The sequence below is a fragment of the Castor canadensis genome, chromosome 16 (assembly GCF_047511655.1).
Source record: "Castor canadensis chromosome 16, mCasCan1.hap1v2, whole genome shotgun sequence".
Taxonomy (NCBI): domain Eukaryota; kingdom Metazoa; phylum Chordata; class Mammalia; order Rodentia; family Castoridae; genus Castor; species Castor canadensis.
In genome coordinates this window covers 8,553,229-8,576,763 of record NC_133401.1, presented here as the reverse complement: position 1 = coordinate 8,576,763, position 23,535 = coordinate 8,553,229, and the positions used below count along the sequence as shown (strand labels likewise).

Genomic DNA, 23,535 nt, shown 5'->3' with positions numbered 1-23,535 from the left:
GTGTAGCCTGATAAAGAAGTTGCACAATACAAAAATAGATATTTCAGAGGAAGTGATGTCACTTCTGTTAAACTTATAAAAAGATGTTCCGCCTTCCTCATAAGAAATCCCAGTTATGTTACACTGAGCTGCTACTTCATACCAATTAGATTGGTAAAAATTATTAATACACTGTATTGGCAAGGCTACAGAAACTGGACTCTCACATTTCTGATGAGATGGGGAATACTGCAACTCATACAACAGGGAATTAAACATGGTCCGTGTGTAATCTCATGCACTTGGCCCTAGCTTAATGATACTCTGGTCAAATAAATTTCTGGTATGTACAAAAGTTTATTTAAATTGTAGCAGACTTGAAGTGACTTAAATGTCACTTTAACTTGCTGAGTTAACTATCAGGTATATGTGCAAGGAACACCACTCAACTGTGTACTTCCGTGAAGTGTTTTTCAGGTCACTGCACCTAGATGTGAAAGCTAGGAGAACAATTTACATGCTAATTTTTGTGAGAGAAAGGAAAAATTCCGTATATGCCTATGTATTAAGAAAATAATGGAAGGATGAGTCAAAGAAGTAAGGCAAAAAGAAGTAGTGAGAGAACCCAAAGATGGAAAGTAGTCATGTTTGAGTATGCATTGTATTTTTTACTTGATCCTTGTAGATATTTTACATGCTGGCATTTTTAAAAATTAAGCCAAAAATAGAAAAAAAATAGCAACCCTAAATATCAAAGTCAGTGAATTCGATTCTGCCAATAGTTGATGGCACACCAAGATGAAGATTAGTAATCTCGAGTGATGTTAAATATTTGACTATTAATATTTGAACAGCTATTATATGAAAAACAAGTACAAAGAAACTTTACTAGTCTTTTGTAATGGTAATATTGGTATTATTTTAGGTGGATAGAAAACAAAATATATAACACTTAGGAGAATTTGATTTCTTAAGTAATAACATACAAATTAAGTAAAATGCCCTTAGTCTTTCCATTGAATTCAAAATATCTTATTTCCTAGCTTTGTCCTGTGAAATGGCTTGAAGCACTGGAGCTGTAGAGGCCACTAATGTTTGTTTCAACAAAAAGAAGCAAGGGGTCCTTGGCAATAGAGCATATGACAGGTCCAGGGTTATAAATATGTGTATAATTATCCAGAAACATCTTACTGCATCTAAAAGGAGGAACACTGTGAAAGACTATAGGATCACATAAACTTGAAGGGAGTGATGAAAAATAATTGGAGTATTACACAATACCCATTGAACTGAAACAATTAATATATAAAATTTCCTAAACTCAAAATGAAAAAAAATTCTGACAAATCTTTGTTGAAGTTTCCTGAGCATTCATTCATCCCAAAAGTTTTGATGATAGGGGAAAAAGCATGCTTTTCCTGTATAGTCTGCAATCAAATTATTTTAAAAAATCAGCTAATATGTTCAGGAAGAATGGTGGACTTAGAAAACATATTTGGCATTCCATAATGGAATTGGCAACTGTCCATAGTAAATGGCTGATAGGAAACTTCAAAAGAAGTGATCATCTGACAACATGTGAATGTGGTGGCTGATCTTAGCAACACTAAATTGGAAATATCTGGCATTAATGTGATGTCATGGGATGTGCAAAATATAACTTAAGATAGAGTATTTCCCAAAATGTGGAACCATAATTGATCTAGCCTATAAACCTTAACTCCAAGTTCATAGGGCATTAAACAGAAAAATCTTTAAGCGATGTGGTGAAGATAGACTTGACCAAATAAGAATGAAGAATGTGGAAAATTCCTTAGGACAAATAATCAAGTTTTTCAATAAACATGGCAGGGTGGGGAAGGGAGAAGAGAACTGCTGTAGTTCAAAAGAGATGTTAGAAGCCTCAACCGAATGCAAAGTGCAGAATGTTCTAGGTTCCATGTTTGAACAACTAGATGGATGTTTTGCATTAGGTGCTAAGCAATTTGTTTTGATGTGATAAATTAGTTATGTTTAAAATGAAAATTTTTGTCAGATGGATATTTAAAGTATTTGTGAATGAATAATATTTAGCTTTAGACAACTCAAAAAATTAGGGAATGTAGGAAAGTTGAAAAAGAATAGGAAAGTGCTGTGAATTGTTCACACTGTTTTCCCTATGTTAGTACACATTTTAAACTGGCTAAAAAAAGTTTAAAATATTTTAAATAGTCAACCTCTTCCAAAAAGGTAAATGAAAAGTTCTATTAGTTATTGATGATCCTGTTTCCTCTTGTCTAGTGACATTCCCACTCTTGTTTCTTTGAAAGTACCATGTAAACATTGGCATTAATTGCCATAAAATCTTACAAAGGGCCAGAGTATGGCTCAAATGGTAAAGCCCCCACATACCAAGTACAAGACCCTGAGTTCAAACTTCAGTACTGCCAAAAATTGTATAAATGTGATTAAGAAAGAGGGAGATAGAGGACATTTTTATTTTAAGTATGAACCAGAGACAGAATATATAGGTCTAATGTAGTTCTTTTTGCAAATCATGAGACTAATTGGCATTTAATACCTCCTTCAGATATTAGGTTCCCTTACAAACAGCATTGTAGATTGTATTCCCTCCTCTTTTTTTTGTTCAACATTTCAATATGAATATTTAAGCACAGAGTGGCTAGAAGAATGTTACGGTGTGCACATAAGCCCACTATTTAGGCTCTTCCATTAACATTTTACTATGATTTCAGCTGGAAGTTCTACCACTTGGGTTTGTGCAAATCTTTATTCCTCAAGACTTAAGATATTGATCCTGCCACTTAGGGTTGATATAGGAATCCATTAATATTTACTGGTAGACATAGAAATACTACAGGCATTCCAGAGGATTCCTCTATGTTCCAAGTATACCTTTTCCTGCCTCCTTTTGGTAATCAGAATGACATTCTGTAGATGTCTCTCTGGCATCTTTCCTTGGCCTGTTTTTCAGCAGCTTTAATGGCTACAAATGGCAAAATGATTGATTCAGTTATAAGGTCACTGGAATCATCCTATTCTCCCATGAAAGCTTTCTTCCTTTAGTACTAAGACTTCAAAAACTGCAAAGTTTACACTATGGGAATGGAAAGAAAATTATTATTGGTTGGCTAAGAGCACTGGCTACTAGTCCTGATGAGATGTAAAAATGGGAAGACCCATTCCACTCTTTGCCTTCCAGACCCATGTATTCAGGTTACTGGACAAGTAACAGCATATTCCACCCTGAACAAGCTGTTTTCTGATGGCACCATAACTTAAGTATAGTTGTTTATTTTGACATCCTACTAAATTTAGCTTTTTTTTGGTTGAGGGGATTCATAGTTAAGACAAGTAAATATTGGTGTGGGGGTTTCTCTTTATGATGTTTAAGATTATTTCTTTAGAAGCATTGTAGTAGGAAGATATAATAACATTCAGTAGGTCCCTCAATGGTTGATGGTCATGGGAAATCTTGTTCAATTGCCTGTGCACCCCACCTCCATTGTGGCCACCATACCCCCACTACATTAAGAAAGAGTTTTAGTAGGATTAACATACTATCAGAAGGTTGACTGGCCTGTTTTGGAGATATATAGTAGGCTTCTGTTCAGCTTTTAGAGTTGGACACTCATGAGTGGCATTAGTTTTGTACCTTTTTTTGGTGGCACTGGGGTTTGAACTCAGTGCCTCACACTTGCTAAGCAGGTGCTCTACCACTTGAGCCACTCCACCAGCCCTGGAATTAGCTTTGTTGAAAAGAATTTCATGTTGCTCCTGGGCATAACCTCTACCTCCTGTCATTCATTACAATTGAGCAAATGGTAGTAGAGCTTGGAAAAGAGGCTGACCAATGTCTACAGACTAGGCTATCTTGCATACTTTTATTTAGAGCTTTGTCTAAAATGGATGACCTTTTGTGAGTGTTTACATAGGACACCAGTATTTTCACACTGTTTGTGAAGAGTTATAATGCTGCAAAAACCTATTTCCAGACAGGCTGGCATAACATGCTCACTTTTTTTCTTGTCAGAGGTGGTGTTTGACAAGGACCTCACGCCTGCTAAATAGGTGTTCTACCACTTGAATCACACACCTCGCCCTTTTTTTTTTCGCTTTAGTTATTTTTTAGGTAGGGTCTTACATCTTCCCCCAGGGCCAGCCTCAGACTGTGATCCTCCTACCTGTAGCCTCCTGCATAGCTCGGGTCACAGGTGTGTACCATCATGCCTGGCTTTCTGGTTGAGATGGAACCTTGCTAACCTTTTGCCTGGGCTGGCCTTGAACCATGATTATATTAATCTCTCCCCTCTCAAATAACAGGCTGCTCAATCTTATTCTTCCATGGGCAACTGAGCAGATTGCTCATGGGGTCATAGAGGAGTTAATAGCAACGGAATAGATGCCACAGGAGTCTGGGACAATTATTCCTGTAACCATTAGAATGTTTTAAAAAGCTGACGATGGCCTATATTGCACATGCTCAGCATGTGTTGAAGGAATAACACCTGTTGCATGACGAATAATTCAATGTGAAGAGTCACATACTGCCCGATGGGTATCCATGCAGCTTTCCCTAAGACACTGTAGCAAGGCAGAAGCTGATTATAAAGTGAAAATTAGGTACTTGGAGGTGGTACTGTGTTTACTTCAAAATCTTAGATCCCTGATTCTCATTAAGAAAGGAAAAATTAAAAATTCCAAATATACATATTATGGTTTGAATATGAAATGTCTCCTACAGCCTTATGTGTAGAACCATAGGTCTGCAACTGGTGGTGGCACTATTTTTGGGAGGTGTTGGTAACTTTAAGAGGTGGGACTTAGCTGGAGGAAGCAGGTCACTGGGGGGGGGGTCCTTGTGGTTATCCTGTCCCTGTACAGGATACAGCCTGTACAGCCATGAGGTGAGGAACCTACAATGCCACAGCTCCTGGTACCATGTTCTGCTCAGGCACATGAAGTCAAACAACCATGGACTAAACCCTCTGAAAACATGAGCCAAATAAATCATTCCTCTTTTAAGTTGTCTATATCAAGTATTTTTATCAAATGAGAAAACCAACAGATACATTTATAATAGTATTAAAATAACTGATAACAAAACATGTTTCAGACCATTAAAGAGAATTCAAAAGGCTCAAATGAAAAAGAGCTGTATATCTCAATGGAATGCAGGAACTGATAAGAATCTATATTACAAAACACCATTCTTAAAGTTAATTTGTAGATTTGAGCAAGCACAATAAAAATCACATTGGAAAGTTTTTTTTTTATGGTATTACCTGTTAGGCAGGCACTCTACCACTTGAGCCATGCCTCTAGCCTTTTTGCTTTAGCTATTTTTAGGATGGGGCCTGGCATTTTTTTTTTTTGCCTGGGCTAGCCTGGACTAAGATCCTTCTATTTACACCTCCTGCACAGCTGAGATGACAGGCAGACACCACCAGGCCCAACTATTGATTGAGCTGGGATTTCATTAACTTTTTGCTTGGGCTGGCCTCAAACTGCAGTCTTCATGATCTCCACCTGCTGAGCAACTAGAATTATAGACATGAGCCATCATGCCCAACCAATGGGAAATTTTTGAGACTTAACAGCTGCTTTTACCATATATGTAGAAATGCAAAGGGTTATGCATATACAAGACACAATAGATGAGAAAGAAAATAGGAGGAGGCTGGAGATGTAGCTCAGTGGTAAAGTTCTTGCTTAGTATGCATAAGGCTGTGAGTTTGATCCCCAACTCTGCAAAAATAGGAAAAGAAGTTGGGTATAGTGGGACACAACTAATCCCAGCATGCAGGAGGCTGAGGTAGAAGGATGATAAGTTCAAGACCAGCCTGAGTTCATAGTGAAGTATCTCAAAACAAGAAGAATATGGGAGGATATTAAGACTTTTTATAAATTTATGGATCTAGTACAATATTATATATGTGGGAAAATACCATGTACAATGCATGTGGGAATAATACCAACTAGGGTACAAAATACAGATCCATGCTTATGGGGCCACTTGGTTACTTATGAATCAAGTAATGCAAGTAATGTAGAAGCCTGGAGTTCTAGGACAGTTGGGCAGTTATGAAACAACAAATGAAAATGAATTCCAGACTGATTGATGATGAAAAAGGCAAAAATAATAAAATGTCTAAAACACAGTGTCTAAGAGTTGTAACATTATGGTATAGAGTATTTTCCAAACAAGATGTTACATACAGCCAAAACAGAAAATTGTGGCATTAATTTTAGCACTAATTAATTAGCATTAATTTTATTCTATTGAGCATAAGTCTCAGTTGAAAAGTAACTACATGTCTACTTCTGGATAAAATGGAGAAACTGACTAGATTTTCCCTTACAGATGAAATAACCAAAAAGGGAAAAGAAGAGTGAAAACATGTACTTTAGGACACTGAACAACCAGAATTGTCCATTACCAATGAAGGACATTAATACCTGAAAAAGGAAATGGGGTGAGCTCTACAGTTGCCCTAGATTTCCACTATAAAGGGACACCCAGGCAAAGCACCGGTATCCTGGCATTAGTATGGAATGATGAATTCAATGAGGCCAAGTTAACTAGATTTTATAAGGCAGAACAACAAATAGGAAAGAATTACCCAAAGATCTGCAGAGACCTGCAGAGGGTCTTCTTTAACATTTAACATTTAATTGCTCATCAATCCATACATGTGAGGAAATCACCTGTGTCACAAAGGGTTGGCTGGAGTTTCTTTTGCTCTACCAGATAGAAATCACAGATAAGGAAGAAGCAGCTCTCTTAGTGTCAATGGCCTTGAGATCCAGAGGCTCACAAGCTGTACTTCTAAATCTAGAGGCTCATGCCCCTAAACACTGAGAACTAGAATCTTGTAGCTCCAAGTTTTCAAAGTCAGGGGCGTATTGTTTTTGGTGTTCAAGGCAGACGTGTATTGCCTTGGGCTTGGAGTGCCAACACCCAGTGGCCAGAGTTACAGTTCTTGAGCTTTGTGTATAAGAACAGTCAGCTACTTAACCCATGGCAGCTCCATAAACCTCTTCTAACAAGCAGGGCTTGCACTGCTCAAGGTCTCAGCTCCTGCCTTCAGGTCTTCACAGCCTCTCACCTTCTGCCTTGACCTCCCTTCAAATGCTCACACTCTCAATACATTTGCCATCCTTCACAGTCTTACCTTCTGGCCATTTCTGCCCTTGGTCACTCACTGGAACACCTTAGTGTTATGCTTAGTATTACAGCACAGTGATTTGGGTCCTGGGGCCCTTACCTCTTGTTGATCCTCTGGACTCTTCAGCCACTTCCTTGCTCCAATTGCCACTGCGCTGCCAGGGCTGGAAGTCAAGGTGTCTTCTTGCCTGCTCTTTGTGCAACAAGTTCATCTCATTCTACATGATAAAGACCCAAAGTACACAATAAACCATTTGGAAGAAGCCTTTGTTGGGCTGAATGTTGCAACATTGGAGAGAAGCCTCTCAGACTAATCCTCCAAAGCGAAAAGCAGCCTATATATGTAGCCAGAATAGGCTATATAGTGTGTTGTATCATGAGCAGATTGTGATTCTTTCACTGGTGGGTGGTCTCAGATCTCAGGTCCTTCACAGATGGCAACACATAGATTGCAAAGCAGCAGCAAAATTTTACTGAAAATGAAAATACAGACAGAAGATAACACTGCAAAACAGTGACAGGCTCCAGCGAGATGGCTTATGAGTGCTGACCTCTTTGTTCAGTGGGTGATTTATATGTTTTAGTGTTAAATGTGGGGAAAATCTGGGCAGTATCTTTGGGAGGGAGTAGGGTAATTGACAGGTTTGACTGACAAGGTCTTGTTATATAACATGGGGCATTTTGCACATGTGCTTATACCAACTCCTGGGTTTTTAATTATATGCATGAGGACTTCAGTAGAGGGTTTTACCAGAAGGGTCATTTTGACCAAGCATGCATCATTTTCCTTTTGAGGAACTTACAATCATTTTGAGGAACTTATAATCACAATTTTGACCATAAAATGACCACAAGAAGGAATGTCCACGGGTGGTACTGGGTGGGGATAAGGAGTCATTCAGCATGGGAGTGATCTTTTGTTGAGGAGGGTTGAGTCCCATGATGTTTTCTTTTCCGTTACTAGCCTGCCTCAGTCCCACCGATCAGACTCACATTTTTACAGCTCCTAGTTCCACAAATGCAAGCCAAATATGCATTAACCACAAACCTTTCAAAAGTGGCTATCATAAACCTGAAATAAGCACCAATCACAATCTTTTTGCTGTCACTGAGGCGGTGCACCCCTCCCGACCTGACTGAGAACAGCTCCAAGATGGGCAGGGAGTTTGAGGCTTGTAGCTTGAGCAAGATACCTGGAGTGGCTGCGAATGAAGCAAGGCCTCCTGAAGCAGATGGTGTGGCTTCACCAGCAGCCATGATTGCAGTGTTCCTACCAACTGGGGGGGAGCTTCCTGTAGGATACCATGGAGTGTTCAAACCACCTGGGCTGCCACAGTGACAGTCCAGCCTGGTTGCCAAAGAAGAGTCTGGTGTTTGACAGCTCCCCCATCAGGGCACAAAGGTAGGGTCTTTCAGCTTTAAGTTGGCCTGCCGATTAGCCCACTCCTCATAGCTTTTGCCCATTTTGTACATTAAAGTGTCTAACAGTAAAAACCGAACATAAAACTAACCTTCTTAACAGCACCTACAGTGCTTACCCCCTGGGCACATACCCGTAGGGAGGATTAAGTCTCCCTGATCTGTTGACTGGAAGCCAAGGAAGAACCACGACCTTAAACAATAGAATCCCCCAGCACTGTAATAAAGAAAAAGAAAAGAATCAGAGTGTGGTGGCACACACCTTCATCTCAGCATCAGAGGGTGGCTGAGCAAGTGAATCTTGAGTTGAAGGTCACTTAGGGTTACACAGGGAAACTGACTCAAAAAAGAGAATTATATGGGAAGACATTCTACTAGATATTAAGGATTTTTATAAATGTATAGATATTATGAATTTTTATAGCTAGGAACACAATATTGTGTTATAAATGTGGAAAAACAGACTGAAAGTATCAAACAGGGATCTCAAAAATAAATCTGTGCTCATGGGGACACTTGGTTAGTTACAAAGGTAGCAATGCAGAACTCTGGGAAATAAAAAAAAAAAACTCTTAATTCCCAAGGGTTCTAGGATAATTGGGCAGCCATGGAAAAACAAATATAAATGAATTCCAGATGGATTAATGACTTACAAACAAAAGGCAATTAAGCTTTTAGAATACATTATCAGAGAATTTCTTTACAACATCAGAGTATAGACTATTTCCTAGGTAAAACATTTTCAATACAACAAAACAGAAAAATATGCCATAATTGAATTTATTCTGTTGATCAAAAGTCTCCATAAAGAGTAAATATGTCTCTACTTCTGGACAAAATTGACCAGATTTGCCCTTACGCTTGAAGTAACTGAAAAGGCAAAGAAAACAAAATAGGTGAAACAGTGTATTTTAAGACATTGAAGAATGTCCATTTCCAATGAAGAGTAGTGACGCCTAAAAAATATTAAATGAGGTGATCCCTACTATTGACCTAGATTACTACTAGTGATAAAGAAACCCAGATACAGATCAAAGCTGGGAAAAGAACCAAAGATATGAAGATAGCTAAGACACCTAAAAAATTAGCTAGCATTTGTTGCCCTCAACGCAGAGAAACTAAAGCAGATACCTTAAAGCAACTGAGGCCAATAGGAAAAGGGGAACAGGTACTAGAGAAAAGGTTAGATCAAAAAGAATTAACCTAGAAGGTAACACACACGCACAGGAAATCAATGTGAGTCAACTCCCTGTATAGCTATCCTTATCTCAACCAGCAAAAACCCTTGGTCCTTCCTATTATTGCTTATACTCTCTCTACAATAAAATTAGAAATAAGGGCAAAATAGTTTCTGCCGGGTATGGAGGGGGTTGGGAGGAGACAGAGGGCGCGGGGTGGGTGGTAAGGGAGGGGGTGGGGGCAGGGGGGAGAAATGACCCAAGCATTGTATGCACATATGAATAATAATAAATAAATAAATAAATAAAGGGAAAAAAAAAGAACCAAAGACCAGTAAAGCCCTTCCCCTTAGCTGGGCCCCTGCATCCAGCTATCTCCTTAGCTCCACAGCTGTGCTGACATGATATATTGTAACCCTGAACAGCCAACTGCCAAGTCTGCTTCTGCACTCCCCGCTTGTTTGCTTGCTGCTTTTCTCAGTATAAAAACCTCAACCACCCTGAGCTCAGGGCCTGTGCCATTTTGGAGATACCCGGTGCTGGCCTGCTGGCGTGATAAACCTTCCTTTCCTCCAGCCACCTGGGTTTGAGTCTCATTCTCGCTGGTCAGTCATACTTTCTGCAACAGGCAGAGCCCTGGTGTTGACATGAGGAATCCGGGGCGGCTGAGGTGACTAGGAGAGAATTACACTGAACCCTCCAGAGATCTGCAGAGTGCTTTCTTAATGCTGAGATGGAAACTCATCAATACATTCATGTAAGGAAACCTCCTGATGCCCGGGGAAATCACTACCTTACAGAGTTCGAGGGTGGAACCTCAACGCTCAAGCAGGTTCAGGAATAACTCATGTTCCCAACAGCCAGAGTGGAAAATCAAAAACTACTTGGCATCCAACACCCATTAATGAGAACTCAGTTAAGGAGGAAGAGAATTTCTTCAACCAATGGACCATTTCTAAGAAGCCTACAACTAAGCTCATATTTAATGGTGAAAACCTGATGATCAGAAAAAAAAGAACGATGTAGTCAACACTGCTACACATTGCACTGGAGGCTCTAATTAATTAGTACAATAAACAAAAACCAGTGAAATAAAAATATATCTAGTGGTTAAAGCCCAGTGAGAGTGTATTTATGACACCCGGGGTTCCATCCCAGAAGCACAAAAATTAAATAAACAGTAAATAAATAATGTATCCAGATTGGAAAGAGAGGAACTAAAACTATATTAACAGATAATAAGATTACCTGGGGGAAGGGGTTGGGGGGAGGTGGTCCAAACAATATATACATATGTAAGTAAATGTAAAAACGGTAAAACAAAAATAAATAAATAAATAGATCTTCTTTTTATATCTCATGGCAACTAAAAGAAAGTTTAATACAACTAAGTAAGTTTAGTGAGGTTACAAGATAAAGACCAATATACATAAATCAAATGATTTTATATATACTAGCAATGACTAGGCTGAAACTTAAATCTTAAAATGTCATTTATAACAACATAAAGACTATGAAACACACAGTGATGAATCTAGTGAAAGATGGGCAAGATGAATACTGTGAAAACTTAAAAACCCTTCCATGAGAATCTTTAAAAAGACCTAAGTAAATGGAGAGATAGATAAATACAAATATCCATTCCGAATGAGAAAAGAAAAAAGAAAAATTTCAAGGGCCTAACTCCCAGAAGGACAGAAAAAGCACAAAGCTGAAAATATATTTGAAGAAAGAATTGTGAAATCTTCCCAAATTTAACAAAAATATAAACCTGCAGATGGAAGGAAACGAATAAATCCAAGTAGGATGAATGCAGTGAAATCCATGGTTAGAGACACTGTCTTCAAATTCATGAGAACTGAAGACAAAAATCATGAAAGCACTAGGAAATGAAATGTTTAGCCAGCTGTGCTGGTACACACCTGTAATCCTAGCTACATGGGAGGAACATTATACTCTGACCAAGGCAAAAAGAGTGTGAAACCTTATCGAAAAGATAACTAAAGCAAAAAACGGGCAAGGCTTCCATGATGGAGCACCTGCCTAGTAAGCTCAAGGCCCTGAGTTCAAATTACTTTTCTTTCTTTCTCTTGCCTTGTTACCCTGTATAAGAATTTCCATACTAAATTGAGTAAGAGTGGGGAGAGTTGACTTCTTTGTTTTGTTCCTGACTTTAGAGGAAATTATTTCATTTCCCCCCATTTAGTATGATGTCCGCTACATGTCTGTCATATAGCACCTTTATGTTAAGTTATGTTCTTTTTAGTCCTAGTTTCTTCAAAGTTTTTTAATCGTGAAAGGATGTTGAATTTGATCATACTTTCTCTGCATCTATTGAGATGATCATGTGAGTTGTGACCTTGATTCTGTTTATGTGGTGTATTACATTTATTGATTTGCATTTGTTGAACCACCCTTGTATTGCTGGAATGAAACCAACTTGATCATTGTGTCTGATAGTTTTAATGTGTTGTTGAATTCAGTTTGCAAGTATTTCATGGAGCATTTTTATGTCTATGCTCACCAAAGAAATTCCTCCATAATTTTGTTTTTTGTTGTGTCTTTGTCCAGTTTTGGTGTCAGGATAAAACTGGCTACATAAGAATGGGTTTTGCAATATTCCTTGCCTTTCTGTCTCATTGAATAGTTTGAGGATCGTTAGTGCTAATTCTTCTCGAAAGGTCTGGTAGAATTTGGTAGTGAATACATCCAGTTCTAGGATCTTCTTTTTTGGGAGATTATTACTGCTTCAATTTCGTTTCTTGTTACAGGTTTGTTTAAGGGGTTTATAGCCTCTTGGTTCGTTTCTGGTACGCTGTATGCATGCAGAAATTTATCCATTTCCTCTAGATTTTCCAGTTTATTAGGATAAAAGTTTTCAAAGTATTCCACAATGACCCTCTGGATTTCATTGGTATTTGTTGTGATATCTCCCTTTTCATCTCCAATTTTATTAATTTGGGTCTTGTCCCTTCTTTTGGTCAGTTTGGCTAAAGGTTTATAAATCTTATTGTATTTTCAAAGAATCAACATTTTATTAGATTTTTGTATTCTTTGACTGAATTCCATTAATTTCTGCCCTAATCCTCAGTATTTCTCTCTGCCTGCTTGTTTTCCCCAGAGCTAGAAGTGCATCATTAGGCTATTTATTTGAGATCTTTGGGGTTTTTTTGCGTGTGTGGTACTGGGGCTTGAACTCAGGTCCTACACCTTGAGAAGTCACCAGCCCTTTTTTGTGAAGGGTTTTTTTTCATGATAGGGTCTCCCGGAATTATTTGCCTAGGCTGGCTTTGAACTTGGATCCTTCTGATCTCTGCCTCCTGAGTAGCTAGGATTACCAGGCATAAGCCACTGGCACCCGGCTGTTTTTGTTTTTTGATGTAGGTGCTCATAGCTATAAAACTTCCTCTTAGCACTGCCTTTGTTGTATCCCAGAGGTTTGGTGAGTTGTGTTTTAATTTTTATTAGATTTGAGGAATTTTTAAATTTTTCCTCCCTTATTTCCTCAGTGATCTGTTGGTCTCAACAATGTACTGCTCATTCTCCACATGTTTGAATATTTCCTGTAGTTTCCCTTGTTCATTTCTAGTTTTATTTCAGGGGGTTTAATTCTCTTTTATTTGTTAAGACTTGCCTTATTTCCCAAAATATGATCACCTTGGAATAAAGTTCCATGGGCTGGTGAAAAGAATGTGTATTTTACAACTCCTGATGAAATATTCTGTAGGTGTCTGTTAAGTCCATTTGGCCTAAAGAGTCTATTAATTCTGAATTCTTTGTTGTTGTTTTTTTTTTTTTTGGTGTGGATAACCTATCTATTGGTGAGAGTGGGATGTTGAAGACTCTTACTAGTATTGTATCAGGGTCTATCTGTTCTTGTAGATCAAGTAGAGTTTGTTTAATGAAATTTGGTACACAAAATGTTTGGTGCATGTATGCTGTGTGTGTTAATGCCTCTTGACAGATTGTTCCCATTATGAATAAGAAGTTACCTTCTTTGTCTCTTCTGACTAATTTTGGTTTGGAGTCTCTTTTCAGCAGATATGAGTATAGGTGCTCATATAGATTTGCCTTTATATGTGACTTGCTGCTTCTTTCTTGTAGCTTTCAAAAGTCTTTCCTTGTTCTATATATTTTTTATTTCTTTTATTCATATGTGAATGCAATTTTTGGGTCATTTCACCCTCCCTCCCCCGCCCTTCCCCCCCTCACTACCAGGCAGAAACTATTTTGCCCTTATCTCTAATTTTGTTGAAGAGAGCATATAAGCAATTATAGGAAGGAACAAGGGTTTTTTGCTACTTGAGATAAGGATAGCTATACAGGGAGTTGACTCACATTGATTTCCTGTACATATGTGTTACATTCTAAATTAATTCTTCTCGAACCAACCTTTTCTCTAGTTCCTGGTCCCCTTCTCCTATTGGCATCTGTTGCTTTAAAGTTTCTGCATTAGTTCCTTTGCATTGAAGACATCAAATGCTATCTTAATATTATTTTTTGGGGGCGGGTTCTTGCCTATCCTCATACCTTACTTGTGTGCTCTCACCTCATCATGTGATCAAAGTCCAATCCCCTTGTTGTGTTTGCCCTTGATCTAAAGTCTGCATATGAGGGAGAACATATGATTTTTGGTCTCCTGGGTCTGGCTAACCTTGCTCAGGATGATGTTCTCCAGTTCCATCCATTTACCTGCGAATGATAAGATTTTATTTTTCTTCATGGCTGCATAAAATTCCATTGTGTATAAATACCACATTTTCTTAATCATTTGTCAGTAGTGGGGCATCATGGCTGTTTCCATAACTTGGCTATTGTGAATAGTGCTGCAATAAACATGGGTGTGCAGGTGCCTCTGGAGTAACCTGTGTCACAGTCTTTTGGGTATATCCCCAAGAGTGGTATTGCTGGATCATATGGCAGATCTATGTTTATATTTTTAAGAAGCCTCCAAATTTTTTTCCAGAGTGGTTGTACTAGTTTGCGTTCCCACCAAAGGTGTATAATGGTTCCTTTTCCCCCAAATCCTTGCCAACACCTGTTCTTGGTGGTGTTTCTAACAGGGGTGAGGTTGGAATCTTAGTGTGGTTTTGATTTGCATTTCGTTAATGGCTAGAGATGGTGAGCATTTTTTCATGTGTTTTTTTTGGCCATTTGAATTTCTTCTTTTGAGAAACTTCTGTTTAGTTCACTTGCCCATTTCTTTATTGGTTCATCAATTTTGGGAGCGTTTAGTTTTTTGAGTTCCCTATATATTCTGGTTACCAGTCCTTTGTCTGATGTGTAGCTGGCAAATATTTTCTCCCACTCTGTGGGTGTTCTCTTCAGTTTAGAGACCATTTCTTTGGTTGAGCAGAGCTTTTTAGTTTTATGAAGTCCCATTTGTCTACACTATCTCTTAGTTGCTGAGCTGCTGGGGTTCCATTGAGAAAGTCCTTGCCTATACCTATTAGCTCCAAAGTACTTCCTACTCTTTCCTGTACCAACTTTAAGTTGGGGGTTTGATATTAAGGTTCTTGATCCATTTTGAGTTAATACTGGTACAGGGTGATAAACATGGGTCTAGTTTCAGTTTTTTGCAGACTGCTAACCAGTTTTCCAGGAGTTTTTGTTGAAGAGGCTGTCTTTTCCCCATTGTATATTTTTAGCCCCTTTGTCAAAGATAAGTTGGGTATAGTTGTGTGGCTTCATATCCAGATCCTCTATTCTATTCCACTGGTCTTCATGTCTGTTTTTGTGCCAGTACAATGCAGTTTTTATTGCTATTGCTTTGTAATATCGTTAAAAGTTGGGTATTGTGATACCTCCAACATTGTTCTTTTTGCTGAGTATTGCCTTGGCTATTCGTGGCCACTTGTGTTTCCATCTAAATTTAATGGTAGATTTTTCAATCTCTTTGATGAATGTCATTGGGATTTTTATGGGAATTGCATTAAACATGTAGATTGCTTTTGAGAGTATAGAGATTTTTACTATGTTGATTCTACCAATCCATGAGCATGGGAGATCTCTCCACTTTCTATAGTCTTCCTCAGTCTCTTTCTTCAGAAGTTTATAGTTTTTCTTGTAGAGGTCGTTCACATCCTTTGTTAGGTTTACACCTAGGTATTTGATTTTTTTGAGGCTATTGTAAATGGAATTGTTTTCATATATTCTTTCTCAGTTTGTTCATTATTAGTGTATAGAAATGCTAATGATTTTTCTAGTTGATTTTATATCCTGCTACCTTGCTATAGCTGTTGATGGTGTCTAGGAGCTTTTGAGTAGAGTTTTTTGGGTCTTTAAGGTATAGGATCATATCATCTGCAAATAGGGATATTTTGACAGTTTCTTTACCTATTTGTATTCTTTTTATTCCTTCTTCTCGCCTAATTGCTCTGGCTAGGAATTCCAGTAGTATGTTGAATAGGAGTGGAGATAGTGGGCATCCTTGTCTGGCTCCTGATTTTAGAGGGAATGGTTTCAGTTTTTCTCCATTAAGTATAATGCTGGCTGTAGGTTTGTCATATATAGCTTTTATAATGTTGAGGTACTTTCCTTCTATTCCTAGTTTTCTTAGAGCTTTTATCATGAAATGGTGTTGGATCTTATCAAAGGCTTTTACTGCATCCATTGAGATGATCAAGTGGTTTTTGTCTTTGCTTCTGTTAATGTGGTTTATTACATTTATTGATTTTCATATGTTGAACCACCCCTGCATTCCTGGGATGAAGCCTACTTGGTTGTGGTGAATGATCTTTTTGATGTGTTGTTGAATTCAGTTTGACATTATTTTGTTGGGGATTTTTGCATCAATGTTCATTAAGGAGACTGGCCTATAGTTCTCCTTTTTGGAGGTGTCTTTGCCTGATTTTGGGATAAGTGTAATACTGGCTTCATAAAATGTTTTGGGAAGTTTTCCTTCCCTTCCTATTTCATGGAACAGTTTAAGGAGGGTTGGTATCAGTTCTTCTTAAAGGTCTGATAGAATTTAGCAGAGAATCCATCAGATCCTGGACTTTTCTTTTTGGGGAGACTCTTGATTGCTGCTTCAATTTCATTTCGTGTTATGAATCTATTCAGGTGATTAATGTCTTTTGGTTCAGTTTTGGATGATCATAAGTATCTAGAAATCTGTCCATTTCTTCAAGATTTTCAAATTTATTTGAATATAGGTTCTCAAAGTAGTCTCTGATGATTTCCTGGACTTCCATGGTGTTTATTGTTATCTCCCCTTTTGCATTCCTGATTTTGGGTTTTTTTCTCTCTCCTCATTTTAGTCAGGTTTGCCAGGGATCTGTCAATCTTGTTTATTTTTTCAAAGAACCAACTTTTTCTTTCATTAATTCTTTGTATGGCTTTTTTGATTTCTATTTCATTATTTCAGTTCTTATTTTTATTATTTCTCTCCTTCTACTTGTTTTGAGATTTGCTTGTTCTTGTTTTTCTAGGAGTTTGAGATGTATCATTAGGTCACTGATTTGAGATCTTTCAGTCTTTTTAATATATGCACTCATGGCTATAAACTTTCCACTCAGGACTGCCTTTGCTCTGTCCCATAGGTTCCAGTAGGTTGTATTTTCATTTTCATTGACTTCCAGGAATATTTTAATTTTCTCTTTTATTTCATCCTTGACCCATTGTTCATTAAGCAAGGAGTTATTCAGTTTCCAGCTTTTCATGTTTTTTGTCTTTATTTTTGTTGTTGAGTTCCAGTTTTAATGCATTGTCATTAGATAGAATGCATGGTGTAATTTTTTTTCTTATATCTGCTGAGGCTTGCTTTGTGCCCTAGGATATGATCTATTTTGGAGAAGGTTCTGTGGGCTGCTGAGGAAAATGTATATTGTGTAGAAGTTGGATGAAATGTTCCGTAGATGTTAACTAGTTTCATTTGATCTATGGTATGGTTTAGATCTAGGATTTCTTTATTGATTTTTTGTTTGGATAACCTATCTATTGATGATAGTGGTGTGTTAAAGTCTCCCACTACCACTGTGTTGGAGTTAATATATGCTTTTAGGTCCTTCAGGGTATGTTTGATGAAATTGGGTGCATATAGGTTGATAATTGTTATTTCCTTTGGTCTATTTCCCCTTTTATTAGTATCAAATGTCCTTCTTTATCTCTGATCAATGTAGGTTTGAAGTCTACTTTGTCCAAGATAACTTGCTACTCCTGCCTGTTTTGGGGGGCCATTGGCTTGGTAAATCTTCTTTCAACCTTTCATCGTAAGCCTGTGCTTATTTCTATCAATAAGATGTGTCGTCTCCTGTAAGTAACAAATTTTTGGATCTTCCTTTTTAATCCAGTTCATCAAATGGTGCCTTTTGATGGGGGAATTAAATCCACTAACATTAAGTGTTAGTACTGATAGGTATGTGGTGATTCCTGTCATTTAGTTGTTTTAGTTGTTTGAGGGTTTGATTGTGTGTAGCTAAATCAATGTTACTCTCTACTTTCTTCCTTTTTCTTTTCCTGTAGTTTGGTACTGCCTGCCCTTTCATGGTTATGTTGAGTTTCATTTTCTTGTGCAGAATGTCTTGAAGAATCTTTAGCAGTGGTGGCTTTGTGGTCATATATTGTTTTAGTTTCTGCTTATCATGGAAGACTTTTATTGCTCCATCTGTTTTGAATGATAGTTTTGCTGGGTAGAGTATCCTAGGGTTGATGTTATTTTCATTCAGTGCCTGGATGACCATACCCCAAACTCTTCTTGATTTTAATGTTTCTGTTGAAAGTCTGCTGTGATTTTTATGGGTTTACCTTTGTATGTTATTTGCTTTTTCTCTCTTACAGCCTTCAATATTCTTTCTCTAGTCTCTGTTCTTGTTGTTTTTATGATAATATGTCATGGGATAGTTCTATATTGTTCAGGTCTATTTAGTGTTCTGTTGGCCTCCTGTGCCTTTATGGGCATAGTTTTCTCTAGATTTGGAAAGTTTTCTGTAATTATTTTGTTGAATATATTATGCATTCCTTTTGCTTGCACCTCTTCTCCTTCTTCAACGCCCATGATTCAGGTTTAGTCTTTTGATGGAGTCAGTAAGTTCTTGCATTTTCTTTTCACAGGTCTTGAGTTGTTTAACTAATAGTTCTTTGGTTTTTCCTTTAATTACCATTTCATCTTTGAGTTCTGAGATTCTGTCTTCTGCTTATTCTAGTCTGCTGGTTTGGTCTTCCATTTTGTTTTGCATTTCTGTTTCGTTCTTTTTTTCTGAGGTTTTCCATATCCTGAGTCACTTCCTCTTTAATTGTCTATTTTTATTCTGAGTTCATTTATCTCTTTATTTATAGTGTTCTTTGTTTCACTTTGGTGTTTATACAGTGCTTCTATATTTTCTTTTATTTGTTCTTGTGCTTTCTCAAATTGTCTATTTTTGTTGTCTTGGAATTTCTGGAGTGTCTCCTGCACATCTTGGTTGACCTTATCCAGTAACATCTCTATAAAATTCTCATAGATTACTCGCAGGATTTCTTCTTACAGATTGTTCGTGTGGGCTTCGTTGGGTTCTTTGGCGTTGTTTATCTTTGTTTTGTTGGAGTCTGGATCTGGTCATCTGTTTTCTTCATTTCCCTCTGGTTCCTGTACTAGTTTATTATTGGGGGAGAAATGGGTTCCGTCTTTTTTCTGTCTTTCCATCATTGCTCTTGCTACTGCTACTGTCTCTGTTCTGTGTGTAATTCATTATTGTCTAACTTATAATAGTAATGATGATGATATCTAGAAAGGAAGGGTGAGAGGAGAGGCAAAGTAAAGAAGGTAAAGAAAAAGGGAAAAAAAACAAAACAAAAAACAGAGCTGAAGAAATAAACAGGGAGAGATAGTGTACTAATCAACAGTGAGCTAAACAAGCATTAGAAAGGCAGAGAGGATAAAAAAAATATAAAAAAATTAAAATAAAAAATAAAATTTCCCAACATCAAATGCAATAAAGTTTTGGTCTTAATAGATTTTTTGTTAGTCCTTCAGCATCCAGTCCTGGTATTGGTGTCTGAGTAGTAGTTCTGTCATTGTCTCATCAAAGGGGAAAAACAATAAAATAAAATAAAAAATCCCTAGTTCAAATGCAATACAGTTTCAGTCTCATGAAAGGAAAAAAAAATGGAGTCTGGAGACAGCTTTGTGAATGTCTATCTGAAGTTGCAGCTCACCTGCCACCTACTGTCAGCCAGTTGCTGCTGCAGGCTTTATTTATTGCAGATCACAGGAATGAGCTTTACACTCACTTAGCCCTGCAGGCTTTGTTTATTTAGAGTCCTCCTGGATGCATGCCACTTTTGTTTTCTCCAGTATACAGCCCTACCTGCCTGTTGCAACTGCAGTTCTTATTTAGAGTTCACGTGGGGAGGTGCCCCTCCCCCACTCTCTGGTGGAGCATGCCACACTTTAGCAGCTGTTGGACGCCTTCTCCTCTCCAAGCACACTGGGGAGATGGTGCCACACGTGCCTTCTCCAGCCAACTTGTTTATTTACAGTTTGCGTAAGGGAGTGCCCCTCCCCCTCCCTCCGGAGCTCAGGGCACCCCGCCCTCTTTGTTACATGTCTTTTTTTTTCAGCTGCTTGTTTATTATTCAGTTTTTTTTCTTTTTTCCCTGGGTGGGGGTCAGTCTGTCCAGGAGGCTATGCTGATTTGTCCCAGGGAGTACTGCATGCTGCTTATTTGCTCACCTGGTGGTCTCCCAGGCAGGGTAGGAGCTGATGTCTGGTGGTGTGGGAGCCTTCCTGGTTCCTCCGTTTAACGTGGTGGGGTGATGCTATGTGCAGGCTGGGAGTGTGGAGGTGTCAGAGTTTTGCCTCTTCTTGGTGGTTTTTCCTGCCAGGTGTATCTCCAGCGTCTCTCCAAGAGTTTACTTTAGGAATCTGCTTTCTCCTTCTAGTCACCATCTTGGAATCTCCTGTTCTATATATTTTGTGTTTTAATATGTCTATGGATGTTTCTTTTGTAATCTTCCTTAATTGGTGTTCTGAAAGTCTCCTGGATGACCCTTCTCTTCTCAAGACTTGGGAAGTTTTTGCTATTATTTTCTTGAATATGCTTTCTATGCCTTTAGCTTGTATCTCTTTTCTCCATCTATACCCATGATTCACATGTTTGGTCATTAAATGATGGCCTAGAGGTCTTGCATGCTCCATTTGTATTTTCTTAGAAAATTTCTTTGTCTTTACCTGATTTATCTAATTCCTATACTTTATCTTCAGTCATTGACACTCTATATTCAACTTGTTCCATTCTATTTGTAAGGATTTTAATTGGGTTGTTTATTTGTGTTATGATCTTTACATATCTAGGATTTTAGCTTGATTTTTAATAGGATTTCTATATCATTCTTGAATTCCTCCTTCATATCCTGCATTGTCATTATTTCATTCACCTGTTTAATTGTCTTTGTGTTCATCTGCTGTTTATTTGAATCCTCTTCTAGTACATTCAGCTGCTAATGCATGTCCTCTTTAATTTTGTTGACTATTCTCATCATTTTTCTGTTGAGATTGTTGTTCAAAATTTCATCCACATCCATTAAGTCTTAATTGTAGAATTTTGACTTTGGGGGGGAGATATGTTGTTTTGTTTTATCATATTACTTGTTTTTCAACATTGGTATTTATGCACCTATGGGTCTTTCAGTTGAAATAGTCTCAATGGTCAGGCAGTATAGTAGCCAGGTTGAGTGCTATTTCTTACCACTTGCTAGGGGGTATGGCTTAGTAGCCAAGCATTTCCCCAGGGCTCTAGGTACCAGGCTTGATCCCCAACACTGTACCCTGGGAGCAGTTGTTGGCTACAGGGAGCTTCACAGATTGTAGGCTAGGAGACTTTCCCAGGGGCAGCAAGCATCCAAGCCTCATGGTGACCCCTGAATGCATCAGAGAGTTGGAGGGAGCAAACAGAGCACTGAGTTCTTCACTGACTGGAAGACAGCTGAGGGACCTATTCTCTCTGCCTGCTCATCTCAATACTTGTAATGTCCAGCAGTTCACCTTCCTTTGTGGAGGAGGCTATGGAAATTTCATGATTCAAAGGGTCTGCATTTGGACTCTCAGTCCTGACTGTCAGCAAACATATGCCAGAATGAGTTCCCAGTGGCATCTGTCTCCCTATAGTGGGGAGGAGGCTGTGGCATTTGTGTGATTTGGCAGGCTTGGATGCAGAGCTTTGACCTACCCTGCAATCAACACACACAGCCAGTAGGTAGGTCCTGGAGAGTGAATAGTAAGCCAGCCACAGGCTCTATGCTTTGTTTCTGTCCTCAGGCAAGGCCAGGGAAGGTAAGTCTTGGACTACCTAGGCACCTGACACTGCTGGCACAGTTCCCACAGGTTGAACTTCTCTGAGGGGCATGTCCAAACCTTCTCCCTCTTCTTGACCACCTCTCATGGCACTCTCACTCCATGCTACCAGACTCTGTGACAGGGGCTCAAGTCTTGGGATCAGGCCCAAAACTCCCTAAGTGTTCCTTGTTCCTTTTCTTTAGGCTCCCAGAGTATCTCAGTCTCAAAACAAAAGGCTCTCTCTCAAGATGTCTTGGTTTCGCCCTTCAAGATAAGGGGAGTGACAGAATGTCTTTGTTCGTCCAGGCTAGCTTTCCATACTGGACCAGTAACTGTCTCACAAATCCCTGCTCTGGGTTGAAGGCTTACACAAAGTTTGGGCTTATATTATAGCTAGAATTGGCAGTAAGTCATCAGGGCCATCTGTTTTGTCTTTGATGGCATCTTTGACTTCCCTTCCCCTCCCAGGGATCAGAGGATGGGCTTGGAACTGAATGTTACTTTTCTTTTGCTTTGATTTCTCTGCCATTCTACTATCATTCATGATTCCCAAAGTTCTTCCTTGCTTTCACTCTTTAGAATATTCTCTTCTGTGTTACCTGACTCTTCTCATTCAGAGTCAAAATGATGGATGCTTCTAATCTGTCATCTTGCCCTGACTCCTTGAAAAGAAATTTTTCCTTATTTTTTATTGTGAAATTGAAAGTACTTAAGATAAAAGTGTATAAAACATGTAAGTTCAGTAATATTCTACACAGGAAAAAATAGTACATAGTTCATATCTCAAGAAGAAATGATTCTGCTATAGGATCATTTCTGGTCCTCAGCCTCCTATCCTGTATTTTAGTCTATTAATATAGTGGCTTGTAGGTTTTAATATATATTTTTTGAAATTTACATGACTGCTTCTGTCTTGTCTAGCTCTTAAATTCCTAAATGGGTTAACTCAAAACCCCATACAAAGGCCTTGTAGAAGAAAAGGTACACCCATATAGATATAAAAATTATTCAGTTAGTACTTTGTAGGGGACCCCAATTTACTGGGAGGCTCACAATGAAAGGATATGAATGAAAATCAGAAAAGGGACATGAAGCGAAGTCTCAGAAATACAAGATGAACACACCCAAAGATCCTTTTCCAGTGAAATTATATGGAATATTCATTCCCCAAGCATGTGTGATGCTACCAAACAGGAAAGTTCATTATAGATTCTGTGCTCAGGGTGGTTTTCCTTGAACTCTGGGTCTTGCACTTGCTAAACAGACATGCTACTACTTGAGCCACATCACCAGCCCCTCTTGGTTTGTTATGTTTTGAACAGGGTCTCAAGTTTATGCCCAGGCAGGTATGGAGTGCAAATCCTCCTATTTATACTTCAATATAGCTGGGATAACAGGTATGTGCCACCATAACCAGCTATTGGTTGAGATGGAGTCTTACTAAATTTTTACCTAGACTAGCTTCAAACCGTAATTTTCCTGATCTATTCCTCCCAGCTAGAATCACAGGTGTGAGCCACTGCACCTTGCTGTGCTCA

The 23,535-nt window shown here is 38.4% G+C and overlaps 1 protein-coding gene across 1 annotated transcript in view; it reads right to left on the bottom strand.

The window, feature by feature from the left end:
- Positions 1–4,991: 4,991 nt before the first annotated feature.
- LOC109702946 (uncharacterized) overlaps positions 4,992–23,535 on the bottom strand; it is a 103,315-nt gene continuing 84,771 nt past the window's right edge. Inside the window, exon 7 of the transcript XR_012442761.1 lies at positions 4,992–7,620. The gene's annotated coding sequence lies outside the window, so the exon portion shown is untranslated. The remainder of the gene's footprint in view (positions 7,621–23,535) is intronic.